This window comes from Trachypithecus francoisi, unplaced genomic scaffold (assembly GCF_009764315.1).
Source record: "Trachypithecus francoisi isolate TF-2019V2 unplaced genomic scaffold, Tfra_2.0 Lachesis_group20, whole genome shotgun sequence".
In the NCBI taxonomy this organism is placed as follows: Eukaryota; Metazoa; Chordata; class Mammalia; order Primates; family Cercopithecidae; genus Trachypithecus; species Trachypithecus francoisi.
Window position 1 is genome coordinate 16,917,349 of NW_022681466.1, and position 20,124 is coordinate 16,937,472.

Here is a 20,124-nt window from a genome sequence, read left to right on the forward strand (position 1 = left end):
CTTGGCTCCAAGCAATCAGCCCAGGTCCAAAGAGGAACACAAACGCAGCCCCAGAAAGGATCCTGGCACCTCCGGCCCCCTCCTGGCCTCTTCTGCTCTAACTCTTATAGAGTGAATAAGAGAGTCTGAGTATTTCACCTCCAGTAATTTCCTTAAGGTGGTGATTCCTAGACCTGGCTGCTTCCAGAGTCCCTTGGGAGAACTCTTCCCATGTACAGATTCCAGCCTGTGGAATCAGGATCTCCAGGGACCAGGGCTTGAAGATCTATAGTTTTTAACACCCTCCAATTAATTATGAGGCTCACCTAGGTTTAGGACCCACTGCCTTAGGGTTTATAAGATCACCCAGGCAAGCTTGCCAAAATGCAGATTCCCAGCCTACCAAGGATCCAGTGTAGGGCCATGGAATCTGCATTTCAACAACCATGATGTCTGCAGTCCACACAAAGGGGACCATCGAGGACTGGGAAAGAGCCTCTGCAAAAAGCAAATAAATAAATAAAATAATAATAATAAACAAAAAAATAACTAATTGGCTTGAAAGTAGGGTAAGTATAATTTTTTTTTTTTTTTTTTGAGATGGAGTCTCACTCTGTCGCCCAGGCTGGAGTACAGTGGCTCAATCTTGGCTCACTGCAAGCTCTGCCTCCTGGGTTCATGTCATTCTCCTGCCTCAGCCTCCCAAGTAGCTGGGACTACAGGCGCCCGCCACCACTCCCGGCTAATTTTTTGTATTTTTAGTAGAGACGGGGTTTCACCTTGTTAGCCAGGATGGTCTCGATCTCCTGACCTCATGATCCGCCCACCTCAGCCTCCCAAAGTGCTGCGATTACAGGCATGAGCCACCATGCCCAGCCAATATTTTTTTTTTTTTTTTTTTTTTTGAGGCGGAGTCTCGCTCTGTCGCCCGGACTGGAGTGCAGTGGCCGGATCTCAGCTCACTGCAAGCTCTGCCTCCCGGGTTTACGCCATTCTCCTGCCTCAGCCTCCCGAGTAGCTGGGACTACAGGCGCCCGCCACCTCGCCCGGCTAGTTTTTGTATTTTTAGTAGAGACGGAGTTTCACCATGTTAGCCAGGATGGTCTCGATCTCCTGACCTCGTGATCCACCCGTCTCGGCCTCCCAAAGTGCTGGGATTACAGGCTTGAGCCACCGCGCCCGGCCCAATATTTTTTTTTTTAAAGAGCCTCTCCAGCCACCGTTTTTCTGATTTAGTTAAAATGTAGACAAGCCTCAATTGGAGATGGCTCTTTCCAGAGGAACCAACTAGACTTTCTATAAATCCAGTTTTCTCAACCAGTTCCAAAGCATTAGCACAAAAACAATGGAGAGAGAAGGAAAAGGAGAACCTCTGCCTCCCAAGTAGAAGGGGGGCTGTGGTGGACAGCATGGCAGGTGGTGTTTATCTGCAATCATGGGCTATTCTCCAACTCCCAAACAGCCTCTTAGATGCAAATTGTTCATCAGCATCATCATCCTTAGCCATTCATCCCAGGAACTGATGGCAGCAACTTAAGTTGCCTTATTTTTCCCTTTCCCAAATTGAACTCCTAAAGAGCCAGCAGAGACTGGAAGCCACACAAAGCGCCACCTCCTGTGTGACAGGACACACCCCCCATCCCTGAGGGTGGATCATCAGCCCCTGGACTTATAACAAAGGAGTCAGGTTTGTTTTCTAGGGCAAAAATCACAAAGACATTTTTATATAAGTTCCAAAATACATTTCCCTTTATTGGAGGTCGGGAAAAGAGGATATTTAACTTCAGACTTACGGTAATCTTCCTACTTTCTCCACTGCATACTTACCTGTGAGCCGGGCTCTGGGGTCTCAGCCTGTATCCAATAACTTGACAGACAGGGTTTGCTTCTGAAGCAAGTAATTTGTTTTATCTAACTGTCCCTTAGGGCAGTTTCACAGCATGTCAAAGCCAACATCTTGGAGACAAAGGACACATGTATCTTTGCTTCATGATCTGCAAACACTGGTTTTGTGGTAACAAAAACCATTGAATTAAGATGCCACGGGATCAAAATTACAGCTAAAAATATATTAAAGTATATATCGGCTGGGCAGGGTGGCTCGTGCCTATAATTCCAGCACTTGGGGAGGCCAAGGCAGGTGAATTACGAGGTCAAGAGATCGAGACTATCCTAGCCAAAATGGTGAAACCCTGCCTCTACTAAAAATATAAAAATTAGCTGGGCATGGTGGTGCATGCCTGTAGTCCCAGCTGCTCGGGGGGCTGAGGCGGGAGAATTGCTTGAACCCGGGAGACAGAGGTTGCAGTGAGCCGAGATCGTGCCACTGCACTCCAGTCTGGTGACAAAGTGAGATTCCGTGTAAAAAAAAAAGTATATTGACAAAGATTAAAAGGAATTTTAATACCCAGTTTTGGCAAGGATGCAAGAAGTGGGGAACCCTCTCCTGTACTTCCTGAAAGACCACTGGACAATTTGAGTCACAAGCTCTAAAAATTAGGCAAACCTGGCCGGGCCTGGTGGCTCAAGCCTGTAATCCCAGCACTTTGGGAGGCCGAGACCGGCGGATCACAAGGTCAGGAGATCTAGACCATCCTGGCTAACACGGTGAAACCCCGTCTCTATTAAAAAAAAAAAATACAAAAAACTAGCCGGGCAAGGTGGTGGGCGCCTGTAGTCCCAGCTACTTGGGAGGCTGAGGCAGGAGAATGGCGTAAACCCGGGAGGCGGAGCTTGCAGTGAGCTGAGATCCGGCCACTGCATTCCAGCCTGGGTGACAGAGCGAGACTCCGTCTCCAAAAAAAAAAAAAAAATTAGGCAAACCCCATGGCCCATCAACACACTTCTAGAAATTTATCTTGGGGGTTGTGGGGGGGAAACAAAGATGCACAGATACTACTTGCAACAATTCTCTGTAATATTAAAAAATGGAAATGAACTAAATATTCAAGGTTAAGAGAATAAAAATTGCAGAGTACACATGCAACGGGATCTTAGTGAGCTCTAAAAAAGAAATAGTGCTATAAGACAGGAGTCAGGAAACACACCCACAAGCCAAATAAATCTCCATCCTGTTTTTGTGAATAAAGTTTTATTGAAACACAGCCACACTCATTTGTTTATGTGTTGTCTATGGCTGTTTTCATGCTAGAACAACAGAGTTGCAACAAACCGTATGACCCACAAAGCCTGAAACATTTGCTATCTAGACCTTCATAGAAAAAGCTTGCCAACTAATATTCAGTGTTCTTGCTACAGAAGAATATTTACTGACAAAGACAAATATTCATGATATATTGCTAAGTGAAGGTAAAAAATCAGGGCTGGGCACAGTGGCTCACACCTGTAATCCCAGCACTTTGGGAGGCCGAGAAGAGAAGATTGCTTGAGCCCAGGAGTTTGAGACCACTCCATCTCTCCAAAAAATAAAAAAATTAGCTGGGTGTGGTGGCCTGTGCTACTTAGGAGGCTGAGGTGGGAGGATGGCTTGACCCCAGGTGGTGGAGGTTGCAGTGAGCCAAGATCGCACCACTGCACTCCAGCCTGGATGACAGAGCCAGACCCTGTCTCAAAAAAAAAAAAAAAAAAAAAATCAGGCCATGACATAATACCATTTTGTCATGCATAGAAATAAAACTGAAAGAGGCTGGACAAGGTGGCTAACACCTGTAATACCAACACTGTCGGAGGCAAGGAGGGCGGATGATCTGAGGTCAGGAATTCGAGACCAGCCTGACCAACATGGAGAAGCCCTGTGTCTATTAAAGATACAAAATCAGCTGGGTGTGGTGGCACATACCTGTAATCCCAGCTACTCGAGAAGCTGAGGCAGGAGAATCGCTTGAACCCAGGAGACAGAGGTTGCGGTGAGCCAAGATCACGCCATTACACTCCAGCCTGGGCAACAAGAGCAAAACTCCATCTCAAAAAAAAAAAAAAGAAAGAAAGAAAAGAAAGAAAGAAAGAAAAAGTGAAAAAAATTCCAATAACAATGGTGCTTTCTGGGTGGTGAGATATTATGGGTAGTCACATGTATATGTATGTTTCTGAGAGGTTTTTTTTTTTTTTTTTTGAGATGGAGTCTCGCTGTGTCACCAGGCTGGAGTGCAGTGGCACAATCGTGGCTTGCTGCAATCTCCACCTCCCAGATTCAAGCGATTCTCTTGCCTCAGCCTCCTGAGTAGCTGGGATTACAGGCACCCACTAAGGGAGGAGACCACCCCTCATATTGTCTTATGCCCAATTTCTGCCTCCAAAGAAAGAAAAAGTGAAAACCAAAAGGCAGAAATGAAATCCACAAGCAGACAGCCCGGCACCACACCCTGGGCCTGGTAATTAAAGATCAACCCCTGACCTAATCGGTTATGTTATCTATAGATTACAGACATTGTATAGAAAAGCACTGTGAAAATCCCTATCCTATTTTGTTCCAATCTAACTACTGGTGCATGCAGCCCCCAGTCACGTACCCCCTGCTCGCTCAATCGATCACGACCCTCTCACGTGCACCCCCTTAGAGTTGTGAGCTCTTAAAATGGACAGGAATTGCTCACTCGGAGAGCTCAGCTCTTGAGACAGGAGTCTTACTGATGCCCCCGGTCGAATAAACCCCTTCCTTCTTTAACTCGGTGTCTGAGGAGTTTCGTCTCCGGCTCATCCTGCTACACCACCACCACAATTTTTGTATTATTTAGTAGAGACAGGGTTTCACCATGTTGGCCAAGCTGGCCTCGAACTCCTGGCCTCAAGTGATTCACCCACCTCAGCTTCCCAAAATGCTGGGATTACAGGCGGGAGCCACCGCACACAACAAGCTTTTTGTATTTCATATTGTCTGAACATATACACTGAACATATATTATTTCTATAGTTAACCAGGGGGAGGAGGAATATATATGTATAAAGCCATGTATAAAGAATAACTGTGGGCCGGGCGCGGTGGCTCAAGCCTGTAATCCCAGCACTTTGGGAGGCCGAGATGGGCGGATCACGAGGTCAGGAGATCGAGACCATCCTGGCTAACACGGTGAAACCCCGTCTCTACTAAAAACTACAAAAAACTAGCTGGGCAAGGTGGCGGGCGCCTGTAGTCCCAGCTACTCGGGAGGCTGAGGCAGGAGAATGGCGTAAACCTGGGAGGCGGAGCTTGCAGTGAGCTGAGATCCGGCCACTGCACTCCAGCCTGGGCGACAGAGCGAGACTCCGTCTCAAAAAAAAAAAAAAAAAAAAAAAAAAGAATAACTGTGTCTCTTTATACATGGGTCTGGCTTCAGTGCTACTTTCAACCCTCCCCTTCTACCCCCTTACCCTATCACATTCCCCCTCCAAAGCACCTCCTTGCTCCCACCCCCACCTCAGTCTTGCTCCAGATTTGCAAAATATGTGCTCTAAAGAAAAAAAGAGAGGATGAATCCCTTTTGGGGCAGGGGCCACACGTCAACATTTGCACCTGAGGATACGTGCAGGTGAGAATAAAAAGAGATTCGGAAAGAAGCATTTTTACTGGTTTTGCCTCTGAATTAAAAAGATACAAAGACAAGCCTTAATAGCATATGAATTCAAGGCCCTAGCCTCTTCTCCAAACCAAGAATTCCCAAGTGTTGCCGCAGCCTAGGACACTGGGCACTGGTAAGTACGTGCGCCAAGGCTGAAATCTGAGTACTGTACAGCATTACAGTATTGTAATGGGACCCCCTTTATGTACCCACTCAACAAACTTTCCCAAACACTCACTGGTACAAAACATGGCCTTACTGGCTGGGTGCAGTGGCTCACTGTAATCCCAGCCCTTTGGGAGGCCGAGGCAGGTGGATCACGAGGTCAGGAGATGGAGACCATCCTGGCAAACACGGTGAAACCCCATCTCTACTAAAAATACAAAAAAATTAGCCGGCCGAGGCTGCGTGCGCCTGTAGTCCCAGCTGTTGGGGAGGCTGAGGCAGGAGAATGGCGTGAATCCGGGAGGCGGAGCTTGCAGTGAGCCGAGATCGCGCCACTGCCTGGGTGACAGAGCAAGATTCCATCTCAAAAATAAATAAATAAATAATAAATAATAAATAAATAAATAATAAAACATGGCCTTACCTCAGAAATTACAAAGACAAGTTTGGAAATTTAAATAGCAATAATAAACTCTTATACTTGCACAACACATTACAGTTGTCAAATATCTTTTACACACTTATGTCATTCTAGTTCTCCTTAATCAGTCAGTGAATAAACAATTAGCCATAATTAAGCCCCTACTGTGTGCATGATACCGTGGGAAGTATAAAAATATTTAAGAGGCCAGGTGCAATGGATCACACCTGTAATCCCAGGAATTTGGGAGGCTGAGGCAGGAAGATCACTTGAGGCCAGGAGTTCGAGACCAGTCTGGTGTCAGAGATTCTAAAAATCACCAACATGGTGAAACCCCATCTCTAATAAAAATAAAAAATATTAGCTGGACATAGTGGGACATGCCTGTAATCCCAGCTACTTGGGAGGCTGAGGCAAGAGAATCACTTGAAATTGGGAGGTGGAGGTTGTAGTGAGCTGAGATGGAGCCATTGTACTCCAGCCTGGGCAACGGAGGGAAACTCTCAAAAAAACACAACACAACAAAAAAACAAAATATTAATAAAAATATGTAAGCACAGAACAGTGGCCCTCAATCAAGCTTCACTTTAGAATCACCTGGGGAGCTTTTATATAGATGTCAGAATCTCTGGAGGTGCAGCTCAGGAATCTGATTTTTAAAGCTCCCAAATGCAACACAAAAACTCCAAATGAGTCCAGAAATTTGGCTGCACACTAGAATCACCTAGGGAGTATTTAAATATCCCAGAGTCCAATCTGGCATCAAGATTGATTAAATCAAAATGCCTATGGCCAGACCCAGACAATGGTATTTTCTAAAGCTCGCCAGGTAATCCCAACATGCAGCCAAACTTGAGAACCACTGAAATGAAGGAATTCAGAGGTGATAAGAGGGTAGGCTAGAGCAGCCAAGGAATGTTTCCGCAGGAGACTGGATCTGAGCCATGTCTTCAAAAATAAGCAGAAAAGAAGAAGAAAGGAATTTGAGGGTGGAGAACAGCATAAAAAATTTTTGGCTTCAGTGAAAGATTCATAATGAGAAATAAGGCTGGGATCATAGGGTGGGGCCAGATCTTGAGGGGCCCATAATGTCAAGTAAGGAGTTTAATGTTTACCTAATAAGACACAGATCTGGTGCAGTGGCTCACGTCTGTAATCTCAGCACTTTTGAAGGCTGAGGTGGGCAGATCACTTGAGGTCAGGTGTTCAAGACCAGCCAAAATGGTGAAACCCTGTCTTTACTAAAAATACAAAAAATTAGCCAGGCATGGTGGTGCGTGCCTGTAATCTCAGCTACTCGAGAGGCTGAGGCAGGAGAATCACTTGAACCTGGGAGGTGGAAGTTGCAGTGAGCTGAGATCGCACCACTGCTCTCCAGCCTGGGTGACAGAGCAAGATTCTGTCTCAAAAAAAAAAAAAAAAAAAGACAGTCACAGAAGATTTTAAGCAAGGAAGCAACTGCTTTGAGATTTGAGATTTGGGGGAAGGTAAATCTGGGAGTAGATATCAAGTGCATAGGGAAAGGCTAGAGCCAAGGGGACCAGATAAAAGATTATTAAAGATTTTCTAGAGTGATTATACCTAGTAATGGAGAGGGTATAGAAAGATGAACATTCTCATGTCCATCCCATGTTCATGCTCATGTCCATTATACACTCACCATGCTGGTACAGCCTTTCTGGAAGACATAGCAGCCACAGTCATTAGAGTGCCTTTGTGAGAATTGCAACAAGATACTCCTACCTCCAAACAGACACAACCCCATGCCATAGTGCAAGACTTGGCAAGCAAAGTTGCCGCCATCCACCTGCCCTGACACTGACTCCTGTGTGCACTACCCCTGCTAAAGAGCACATTCACAGAGTTATACAACTGCACATAATCAGCCTCTGCTATGGAACACTAAACGTGGAGAATATAGGGATTGTTCTACAAAGGAACAGGCTGACCACAGAGCTATGTGTATCTTAGAAGTGCCCAAGAAACAGTGAGCGTTCTGGAAGAGCTTGGACTCAGGACACTACATCAAGGGCAAGTATCATTAATCATCTATCTGGTAGATACTCCCAACCTTGATTCAGAATCCTCCTTTGGTCAGACAGCAACATGCCCAACACCAGGAATGACTCAAAATCGTTCTAAGCCGATCTTGGTTATTGTTGTTCCTTTTGCCAGATATTGATCCAAGGGGATACATAACACAGTTCCAGTTAACAATGCAGAGAGGTGTTTCTGGAAGGATTTGCTCCCCTAAAAAGAGAGAGGTATGTGAAGTAGAAGCCCTTTTTTCCTGCCACCAAGACCTGCTTCCCTTGTTCTGTTTGGAAGACTGTTGTGCAAAGATGTAATGTTGGAGCTGTGGCAGCTAACTTTGCAACAATGAAGAATCTCAGAGATTCTAAGCCAAGAGGATCTCAGATATTCTGACTCAGTTTCCTGACTTTGCTGAGCTGCTTAACTAACCCTGGAACCATGTAACTCCAAAGTTCACATTTTGTGAGAGAGCTAAACATCTTTATAATTTAAGTCACTAGTCTTTAGATATTGTATTACTTGCAGTTGAAGACCTCTGAATATTCTGAACATTTGCCAATTAATTTGTTCAACAAGAATGTAATAGCTCCTACTTAATACTAGGGATTTAAAGATGTGATAAGGTTCTGGGCCGGGCACAGTGGCTTATGCTTGTAATCCCAGCACTTTGGGAGGCTGAGGCAGGCAGATCACGAGGTCAGGAGATCGAGACCAGCCTGGCCAACATATTGAAACCCCATCTCTACTAAAAACACAAAAATTAGCTGGGCATGGTGCCCGGCGCTTGTAGTCCCAGCTACTCGGGAGGCTGAGGTGGGAGAATCGCTTGAACCTGGGAGGCGGAGGTTGCAGTGAGCCGAGATCGTGCCACTGCACTCCAGCCTGGAGACAGATCAAGAGTAAGACTCTGTCAAAAAAAAAAAAAAAAAAAAAAGATGTGATAAGGTTCTAAAGGAGAATTTAAATTCTAAAGGGGGGCCGGGCACGGTGGCTCAAGCCTGTAATCCCAGCACTTTGGGAGGCCGAGACGGGTGGATCACGAGGTCAGGAGATCGAGACCATCCTGGCTAACACGGTGAAACCCTGTCTCTACTAAAAAGTACAAAAAACTAGCCGGGCGAGGTGGTGGGTGCCTGTAGTCCCAGCTACTCGGGAGGCTGAGGCAGGAGAATGGTGTCAACCCGGGAGGTGGAGCTTGCAGTGAGCTGAGATCTGGTCACTGCACTCCAGCCTGGGGGACAGAGCGAGACTCCGTCCCCAAAAAAAAAAAAAAAAAAAAATTCTAAAGGGGAAGATAGACACAGTTAAACAAACAAACTCACGGGACAAGTGCTCTAACAGAGGTACGAACAAAATACTGCAGGATGATAGAAAGCCAGTTGACTTGGCCTGAGAATAAGAGGATGTACAGATGGGGTTTTGTTTAGATCTTAAGTGTGAGGGATATTCATGTGAAGACATTTGTGATGCTGCAAGTAAGAGATCTGAATTAAACTCATAAACTTTGGCAGCAACAGTGCAGAGCTGGTAGTCAAAGTTATGGGAGATGGTAGTATCTCCCCATGTACCATTGGGAATGCTTTCAGTTGCAGGTAGCAGAAAACCCAACTTATAGCAACTTAAAAATGAGAATAGCAAGTTCAGTCCAGGATTGATTCACTTACTGGCTTAACTACATTAAAGCTCAGGACAGCATCACTGTGACTGATTCTGTTCAACTGCTCCCCAGGCTCAGCTGAAGATGGATTCTACAGCTTCAGACACCATGTCCTCAAATCTTGTTTAAAGGTATAAAGCACAGCTTCTCCCTACACATTTGTTCCCTGAAATCCCTCCCACCCAAACTTCTGTTTGTGCTCCATTGGCAAGGAGTATGTCACATGTCTACTCTTTTTTTTTTTTTTTTTTTTTGAGATGGAGTCTCATTCTGTCAGCAAGGCTGATAGCCAGGCGCCCAGCCTACATGTCCACTCTTAAATCATAGGCAGAGATAAATGATTTACCATGATTGTTTGAACCAATTATGATTCATCCTTTGGCACAGAGGAGGGGTCACTCTCCCTGAACAAGAAGAGACAGTGGCCGGGTGTGGTGGCTCAGGCCTGTAATCCCAGCACTTTGGGAGGCTGAGGCAGGCGGATCACAAGGTCAGGAGTTCAAGACCAGCCTGGCTAACATGGTGAAACCCCGTCTCTACTAAAAATACCAAAAAAAAAAAAAATTAGCCAGGCATGGTGGCAGGTGCCTGTAGTCCCAGCTACATGGGAGGCTGAGGCAGGAGAATGGTGTGAACCCAGGAGGTGAAGCTTGCAGTGAGCTGAGATCACACCACTGCACTCCAGCCAGGGCGACTGAGCAAGACTCCGTCTCAAAAAACAAAAAACAAAAACAAAAACAAAAAACAAAAATTAGCCAAGCATGGTGGCGTACGCCTGTAATCCCAGCTATTAGGGAGACTGAGGCAGGAGAATCACTTGAACCCAGGAGGCAGAGGTTGCAGTGAACCAAGATAGCACCGGTGCACTCCAGCCTGGGCGACAGAGCAAGACTTCATCTAAAACAAACAAACAAACAAAAAACAAAAATCAGAAACAAAAAAGGCCAGGCACTGTGGCCCACTCTTGTAATCCTAGCACTTTGGGAGTCTGAGGCGGGCAGATTACCTGAGGTTGGGAGTTCAAGACCAGCTTGACCAACATGGAGAAACCCCATCTCTACTAAAAACACAAAATTAGCTGGGCATGGTGGTGCATGCCTGTAATCCCAGCTACTTGGGAGGCTGAGGCAGGAGAATCTTTTGAACCTGGGAGACGGAGGTTACAGTGAACCAAGATTGTGCCTTTGCACTCCATTCTGGGAATCAATAGCGAAACTCTGTCTCAAAAAAAAAAGAAGAGAGAATGGGTGTTGAATTGGCAACCAACAGTATCTGTCACTCTCTGAGGGAGCAAAGAGAATAGGAAAAGAACTGAAACAGAGAACTGGGAACATGTCAACATTTTCAGGATGGGGGAGGAAATTGGAGATGGAGAAGAAAAGATTAGAAAAGTGAGAGAGGAAGGACTCCCAGAAGACAAGGAAAGAGATTCCAGAAGGAAAAAGTGGCCAACAGCTTCAAACATTACAGAGAGGTTAAATAGATGAGGACCATCGTGGTAAACATTAACCTTAGTGAGTAGGAGGTCACTCTTGTCCTTGGTAAGGGTTGCCAAGAACATAAAAACATATTGAAAAGGATGTGTGGGAGGTGAAGAAGTGAAGTATGCAGGAAAAGGGGGGAAACAAAACATGCAGCCAGAGAGAGAAGACTTGGAGGGAAGAGCCATGTTGAACACAGAGCCTGCCAGAATCAGAAGTTATTGCTGGACGTGGCTGAAGCTAAGCAGGAAGACAAATCAGTTTCCTCTACTGCATATTCATCAGGGACATTCTCGCCAGCTTCAGAGGGTGCATTGAGACAGTAGAGACCCTCCCACCGGGCTTCACGATTAATTCTCATCTCCCTCGGGGCTTGGCAAAAAAGAAGGACTAATCATGCTCTCTCACCGTCTGGGCAATTAGTCTCTCATCAGCTGGCACAAAATGAGGGGTTTGTGACACTTTGTGACAGCCCAGCCCCCATCACATCTGGGCCTTAATCTCTTGAATTAGTCAAATCAAGGGTAAGTTTGGAGATGTATTGTGATTCAAGCGATAGAATAAATAACCCATTGGCCAGGCTTCACTCCAAGTCTCCCTGCCTTCATGAGTGATGTCTAATTGGAGAAGGCTAAAATGGCAAGGCATCTGTAGCTGGTGCTACAGATGCCTTGCAGGGAGATAGCAGGGTCAGGGCAGTAAGGTTACAGTAAGAATGTGCCCAGTCGGGGTTCCTCCCCTGGGACCTTCCTAGAGCTTCTCTATCTGCTGTCTACCCTGGATCTATGAGAGCAAAGGGATATATCTCAGGTTGGGCTGGGAAATTCCATGCTTAGCAGATCCCCCTTATACTTGAGAAGGACCAATATGAGAACTCTGCGATCCTACAGTCCCCCTGTGTGTTCCTCTATCCTGACATCAATCACACAGCACTGGAATCCTCCAGGACTCTCTCTGTCCCATAGATTGTTTACTGCTTGAGAGCAAGAACCAGGTTTGCCTTGTTCACTCCACTCTATACCCAGTGCCCAGACAAGGACTGGCAGAGGGCAGTACTCAAGGAATGCTGGCCATGTGAACAAACGAGCAAATGGATAAAAGAATGAGAGAAAGCAGGGTGCAGAGAACACATTCAGGCTACAAAACACTCCTCAAAGGACATTTCTTCAGCAACTACCATGTGTTCATGAGCAGACACTGTGTCAGTGGGACCATGCCTTCCAGTAGGAAGGTAATTGGTTGGGCTCCTTCTCCCAGTCCCCTTTGGATGATGAAGCACTTTCACATCTGGTATCTCATGGGGTATTCACAATCACCTTGATAGACTGGGAGAGAAGAGAAAATAAACCAAGTAAAATATCTTTAAACAGATTCATTGGAGACCTTCCTGCCTCTGTCAGGGAAGCTATTAGGGCAGAGAATCCCCTTCCCACTTGGTGCCAGTGGAGTCTCACAACAGGGATTATATTTCCCACTTTGCAGACTAAAAACAAAACAAACTGGCAGGCGCGGTGGCTCATGCCTGTAATCCCAGCACTTTGGGAGACCGAGGAGGGCAGATCACCTGAGGTCAGGAGTTCGATACCAGCCTGACCAACATGGAGAAACCCCGTCTGTACTAAAAATACCAAATTAGCTGGGCGTGGTGGCACATGACAGCTACTAGGGAGGCTGAGGCAGGAGAATCACTTGAACCTGGGAGGCGGAGGTTGCGGTGAGCCAAGATGGCGCCATAGCACTCCAGCCTGGGCAACAAGAGCGAAAGAAGGTAAAGAAAGAAGGAAGGAGAGAAAGAAAGAAAAGAAGGAAGGAAGGAGAGAAAGAAAGAAAGAGAGAAGGAAAGAAAAGAAGGAAGGAAGGGCAAGACAGAAAGAGAAAGAAAGAAAAAGGAAGAGAAAGAAAGAAAGAAAGAAAGAAAGAAAGAGAGAGAGAGAGAGAGGAGGGAGGGAGGGAGGGAGGGAGGGAGGGAGGGAGAGACTTATCTTAAAAAGTGACATTTAATACAGTTGAAGGATAAAAAGGAGCCAGCAAGGTGCAACAGTGGGAAGCATTCAGGTAGACAGAAGAGCATACAGAAAGTCACAGAGCAGGAATGCACTGAGGTGTTCAGAGAACAGAAATGAATCCTGTTTGGCTAGGAAACTGCAATTCAGGAGGAGGGAGTTTTTTCGGTTTTGGGGGGTTTTTTAGCAACAAGGTACCACTCTGTTGCCTAGGCTAGAGTGCAGTGGCACCATCACAGCTCACTGCAGCCTTGACCTCCTGGGCTCAAGTGATCCTCCTACCTCAGCCTCCCAAGTAGCTGGGACTACAGATGCATGCCATCATGCCTGGCTAGTTTTTTGTATTTTTTATAGAGATGAGTTTTCACCATGTTGCCCAGGCTGGTCTGGAACTCCTGGGCTCAAGCAATCTGTCTGCCTCAGCATCCCAAAGTGCTGGGATTACAGGCATGAGTCACTGCCCCTGGCAGACAGGGCAATTCTAAACGAGGTTGGCAAGGTAGGCAGGAGCCAGGAGAACCCCCTAGGCCAGAGTAAGGAGGCTGAAGTTCATAGTCAAAGTGATGGGAAGCCAATAGAGAAGTTTCAGCAGGGGGATACCAGGATCTGGTTTATATATATTTAGTCACTGTTGCTATGTGGAGAAATAAATTATAGGGTAAGAGTGAAAGCTATAAGAAATAGCAGCTCAGAATCAGGGATAAAGGTAGATACGGCCGGGCGCGGTGGCTCAAGCCTGTAATCCCAGCACTTTGGGAGGCCGAGACGGGCAGATCACGAGGTCAGGAGATCGAGACCATCCTGGCTAACATGGTGAAACGCCGTCTCTACTAAAAAATACAAAAATCTAGCCGGGCAAGGTGGCGGGCGCCTGTAGTCCCAGCTACTCGGGAGGCTGAGGCAGGAGAATGGCGTAAACCTGGGAGGCGGAGCTTGCAGTGAGCTGAGATCCGGCCACTGCACTCCAGCCTGGGCGACAGAGCGAGACTCCGTCTCAAAAAAAAAAAAAAAAAGGTAGATACAGCAGAAAGTTAAGACAAGGAATTGATAGGATTTCATCTTAAATGAGAGGTTTCTGGCTTGGGCAACTAAATGGATGAAAGCGTCAGAATTGTTGTAGAACCCAAGCTCTCTGCTTTCCTGGGACTGAGAAGCATACAGTGAAGACTGAGGCCTAGAGAACAGAATGTCACCTTATTTATTTATTTATTTTTGAGACAGTCTCACTCTGTTGCCCATGCTGAAGTGCAGTGGTATGATCTTAGCTCACTTCAACCTCCATCTCCAGGTTCAAGCAATCCTCCTATCTCAGCCTCCCAAGTAGCTGGGACTGCATATGTGTGCCACCACACCTGGCTAATTTTTGTATTTTTAGTAGAAATGGGGTTTCACTGTGTTGGCCAGGCTGGTCTTGAGCTCCTGGTCTCAAGTGATCTGCCTGCCTCAGCCTCCCAAAGTGCAGAGATTATAGGTGTGAGCCACCGTACCTGGCCATAATGTCACTTTACGTAATGATAACTACTAAGAATGCCACAAAGTTCAGCTTAGATCTGAATATATGACCAAATTTGCTATTCTGCTGCAGCTTCATCCTTGGCCTTTGGAAGATTAAATTGCAAAATATCTATTTCAGTGGCATTTCAGAACTTGTACATGACGAGCAATTGTGTGGCTATATATGTGGCCACCACGTTTTGCAAGCATAAGAATGTCATTAGGCCGGACGCAGTGGCTCACGCCTGTAATCCCAGCACTTTGGGAGGCTGAGGTGGGTGGATCGCAAGGTCAGGAGATCGAGACCACCCTGGCTAACACGGTGAAAACCCATCTCTACTAAAAATACAAAAAATTAGCAGGGCGTGGTGGCAGGCACCTGTAGTCCCAGCTACTCCGGAGGCTGAGGCAGGAGAATGGCGTGAACCCAGGAGGCGGAGCTTGCAGTGAGCCGAGATCCCGCCACTGCACTCCAGCCTGGGTGACAGAGCTAGACTCCATCCCCCCCACTCCCCCAACCCAAAAAAAAAAAGAATGTCATTAATCCAGCTGAGCATGGTGGCTCACACCTGTAATCCCAGCTCTTTGGGAGGCCGAGGTGGGTGGATCACCTGAGGTCAGGAGTTCGAGACCAGCTGGCCAACATGGTGAAACCCCGCCTCTACTAAAAATACAAATATTAGCTGGGCATGGTGGCACACGCCTGTAATCCCAGTTACTAGGGAGGCTGAGGCAGGAGAATCCCTTGAACCTGGATGATAGAGGTTGCAGTGAGCCGAGGTTGTACCATGGCACACCAGCTTGGGCGACAGAGCAAGACTCTGTCTCAAAAAAAAAAAAAAAAAATGTCGTTAATCCAAACACAGCATGTCATTTCTATTTATTGATATATGTGAATATTCCATTTCAATGTAGGTAAGCATTCCCAATGTACTTAAAAGTGAAAAATCTCCTTGTTTTCTATGTGTTGAAATGATTGTCTCAAGATTTAAAATGCTCTAATATTAATGATGATCTATGTACCAAAACAGTTTGGAATTTTCAAATGGTGATATAAAAAGTAGATGGACAACTATGCAATTATCAGGAGTGTGTGTCGGCTAGATCTCAATCTGAGAATCTCAAATCTGAGAGTTTCCATATCTTGTGAAGTTGCATCAAAAGCAAATGTCAACATTGTCACTTCAAAATTTCAGGAAGAGAAAAAACGTACACAATATCCATGACGTGTTTCATTCAATCCAATCACAATGAAGAAAATAAAGAGGCCGGGCGCGGTGGCTCAGGCCTGTAATCCCAGCACTTTGGGAGGCCGAGGCGGGCCGATCACGAGGTCAGGAGATCCAGACCATCCTGGCTAACATGGTGAAACCCCATCTTTACTAAAAGTACAAAAAATTAGCCTGGCGTGGTGGCACGCACCTGTAGTCCCAGCTACTCGGAAGGCTGAGGCAGGAGAATGGCGTGAACCAGGGAGGCGGAGCTTGCGGTGAGCCGAGATTGCTCCACTGCACTCCAACCTGGGTGACAGAGCGAGACTCCGTCTAAAAAAAAAAAAAGAAAGAAGAAAATGTCAGATAACTGAGGTATCTGAAAAACGTTTTGACCCTCCATTAACCCCAGATGAAAGTGAACTTCTACTTATCAGCCGGGCATGGTGGCTCATGCCTGTAATCCCAGCACTTTGGGAGGCCAAGGCAGGCAGATCACTTGAGATCAGGAGTTCAAGAACAGCCTAGCCAACATGGCAAAACCCCATCTCTACAAAAAATACAAAAATTAGCCAGGTGTGGAGGCTGCGGCAGGAGAATCGCTTGAACCCAGAAGGTGAAGATTGCAGTGAGCTGAGATCGTGCCACTGCACTCCAGCCTGAGCAACAGAGTGAGACTCTATCTCAAAAACTAATAAAATAATAGTAATAATAATAGAAAGTGAGCTTCTACTCATAACCTAAATGCGCCAAGTAGTGACCAAAGGAACAATTCAGGTGCTGAATGTGCTGAGAAAGTATTATTTCTGCATTTGGACAAACTTTAGAAATATGCTACTAAATTTTTTAAATAATTAACTGCAGCAGTAACTAAATCTTTAATAAAATATAAGATTTATTCTTGACCCTAAGAATTTTATTTTATTTTTTCAAGACACAGTTTCATTCTGCCGCCAGAGTGCAGTGGTGAGATGTCAGCTCACTATAACCTCCACCTCCCAGGTTCAAGTGATTCTCGTGCCTCAACCTCCTTAGTAGCTGGGATTACAGGCATGCGCCATCGCACCCAGATAATTTTTGTATTATTATTAGAGGTGGGGTTTCACCATGTTGACCAGGCTGGTCTTGAACTCTGGACCTCAAGTGATCTGCCCACCTCGGCCTCCTAAAGTACTGGGATTACAGGCATTAGCCACTGTGCCCAGTTGATAATTTTATTATGTGATAATGATATTTTTCTTCAGCCTCAGCCAAATATTGATTTAACATTTGTCCAAAACATCCCTTTGTGTGCCCCCAATCTACTAATTATTGGGCACGGATTGTGCACCAGCCCTGGTGCTGCGTATTGGCTCAGTTAATCTTCAGGTTTTCTCTTTTTCGTTTTCTTTTCTTTTCTTTTTTTTTTTTTTTGTGAGACCAAGTCTCTGTCACTCAGGCTGGAGTGCAGTGATGCAATCATGGCTTACTGCAGCCTCAACCTCCTGGGCTCAAGTATTCCTCCCACCTCAGCCTCCCAAGTAGCTAAGAATACAGGCACACACCACCACACCCTGGCTAGTTTTTTATTTTTTGTAGAAACAGGGTCTCACTATTTTGCAAGGATGGGTCTCAAACTCCTGGACTCAAGCAATCCTCCAGCCAAGGTGATGAGATTATAGGAGTAAGCCACCATTCCTGACAAGATTAAGTTTTCTTAGCCCCATTTTGTAAATTATACAACTAAGGCTCACAGTGATTAGTCCAAGTTCCCCCAGCTAAGGTAGGGAGTCCGAATTCATACTGGGCCTTGCTCTGTTGCCCAGGCTGAAGTGCAGTGGCTTGAACACAACTCACTGCAGCCTTGACCTTCGTAGCTCAAGCAATCTTCCTGCCTCAGTCTCCTGAGTAGATGGGACTACAGGCATGCACCACCACAGGCAACTAATTTTTGTATTTTTTTTTTTTTTTTTGCGGAGACGGGGTCCCTCTATGTTGCCCAGGCTCCTGCTGATACCTTACTCTACATGCCTAGCCTCTCAGCAGCATGTGTGCCACACTTTCCTCAATGAATCGCTTCCCAGAGATACCCAGATATGCCGTGGTAGCAGTTTAGGCTGTGGCAGCAATGAACAGAGCCTGCCTGAGGACCAGCAACGGCTTCCTGTCACCTGAAGGGAAAAGGAAAGGAAATGCATGGTTGCTGAACCTGAACCTGAATCGAGAATTCTGCTCCTTTATCAGGCAGCTAGCAGGAGTATGGCCAAGGGTTTCTGGATTCAGGTGAAGAGGCCTCTAAACAGTCATGGCACTAATGTGTGAGCGCGGGGCTGGGAGTCACTGAACCTTATAAGGCTTCCTCCCAGTCTGTAGAATGGGAATGATTAAGGGAAGACTGCTTGGGCCTGGAGTCATGGTGAGGATCACAGTGAGCAGAAGTGAGATTCTGATGTTCTTTGGATACTCACACTGGGGCAGGGAGTAGGGGTGGGAAGGGGAGTACAGCATTTTTATTTCTTCCTTTACTGGGGTTATATATGACCATCCTGAGAACAAAAACAATAGATAGGCTGGGTGTGGTAGCTCACGCTTGTAATCCCAGCACTTTGGGAGGCCGAGGCCGGGGGATCACCTGAGGTCAGGAGGTCGAGACCAGCCTGGCCAACATGACGAAACCCTGTCTCTACTAAAAATACAAAAAATTAGCCCTATATGGTGGCGGGCGCCTGTAGTCCCAGATACTTGGGAGGCTGAGGCAGGAGAATCACTTGAACTCGGGAGGCGGATGTTGCAGTAAGCCAAGATTGTGCCACTGCACTCTAGCCTGGGAGACCAGCCTGGGTAACACAGCAAGACAATGTCTCAAAAACAAAACAAAACAACAGTTGATATCCCCAGGAGAAAGTACTCATGGGCTTTGGACCCAAATAGATACAGGTTTTAATACTGGCTATGCCACTTATGCTCTGAGAGAACTTGGGTCTCAAAGCCTCAGTCTACTCAAATATAAATTGGTAAAAATACTTAATGTTCAGTGGTATGCTAGTAAATGTTTAACAACTGGCTCTCTGGAAGGAAAGCAAATCCTTTCTTTGTAGTGTTCATTGGTTTCCATCCATCATATAAATATTCTCACCATGCACCATGGCAGCTTTTTTTTTTTCCTTGAGATGGGGGTCTCACCATGTTGCCCAGGCTAGTCTTGAACTCCTGATCTCAAGTGATCCTCCCACCTCAGCCTCCTGAGTAGCTGGGATTACAAGTGCATGCCACAGCACCCAACTCACCATTGCAGATTTTAAGTTACCAACATGAAGTCAACCAGCTCATAAAATTCCTGAAAATTCAACATTCAGTTCTCAATATCCAAGATGGTTTGAGCTAAGTCCAGCACACCACTGCTTCTGCTTAGAGTTTAAATGAAACCGTGCATCTAAGTGCCTTGTCTAGGAGGCTGAGGAAGACGACTGAAGAGTGACAGATTTGAGTAGCTCTGTCCCATGAGTGTCCTCCACCTCCAGATAGCTATGGGCATGCACCCAGCTTGGCCCTAGAAAGCTCCATTATCTCTTCTAAATTACTCTTAGCCTCTGCATATCCTGAAGTTGTCATTTCCAAGGGCCACATGTTGTGAGTAAAGACCCTGCTTTAACTCCTTTCACCCCTAAGACTGGGCGCATTGACCGCCTTTCTAGTCGTCAGTAGAGAAACTACCTTTAAACCACTAAGCTGACCGGGCACGGTGGCTGACGCCTGTAATCCCAACACTTTGAGAGGCCAAGACGGAGTTCGAGACCAGACTGGCCAACATGGTGAAACCCCGTCTCTACTAAAAATTTAAAAAAATTAGCCAGGCGTGGTGTCATGCACCTATAGGCCCAGCTACTTGGGAGGCTAAGGCAGGAGAATCGCTTGAACCCAGGAAGCAGAGGTTGCAGTGAGCCGAGATTGAGCCAGAGTGAGACTCCGTCTCAAAAACCAAACCAAACAAACAAAACCACTAAAACCACTAAACTTTTCTTTTTTTTTTTTTCTTTTTGGTTGAGACAGCATTTCTCTTTGTCATCCAGGCTGGAGTGCAGTGGCACCATCAGGGCTTACTGCTACCTCTGCCTCCCAGGCTCAAGTGATTCTCCTGCTTCAGCCTCCCCAATAGCTGGCATTACAGGTGCCCGCCACCACACCCAGCTAATTTTTGTATTTTT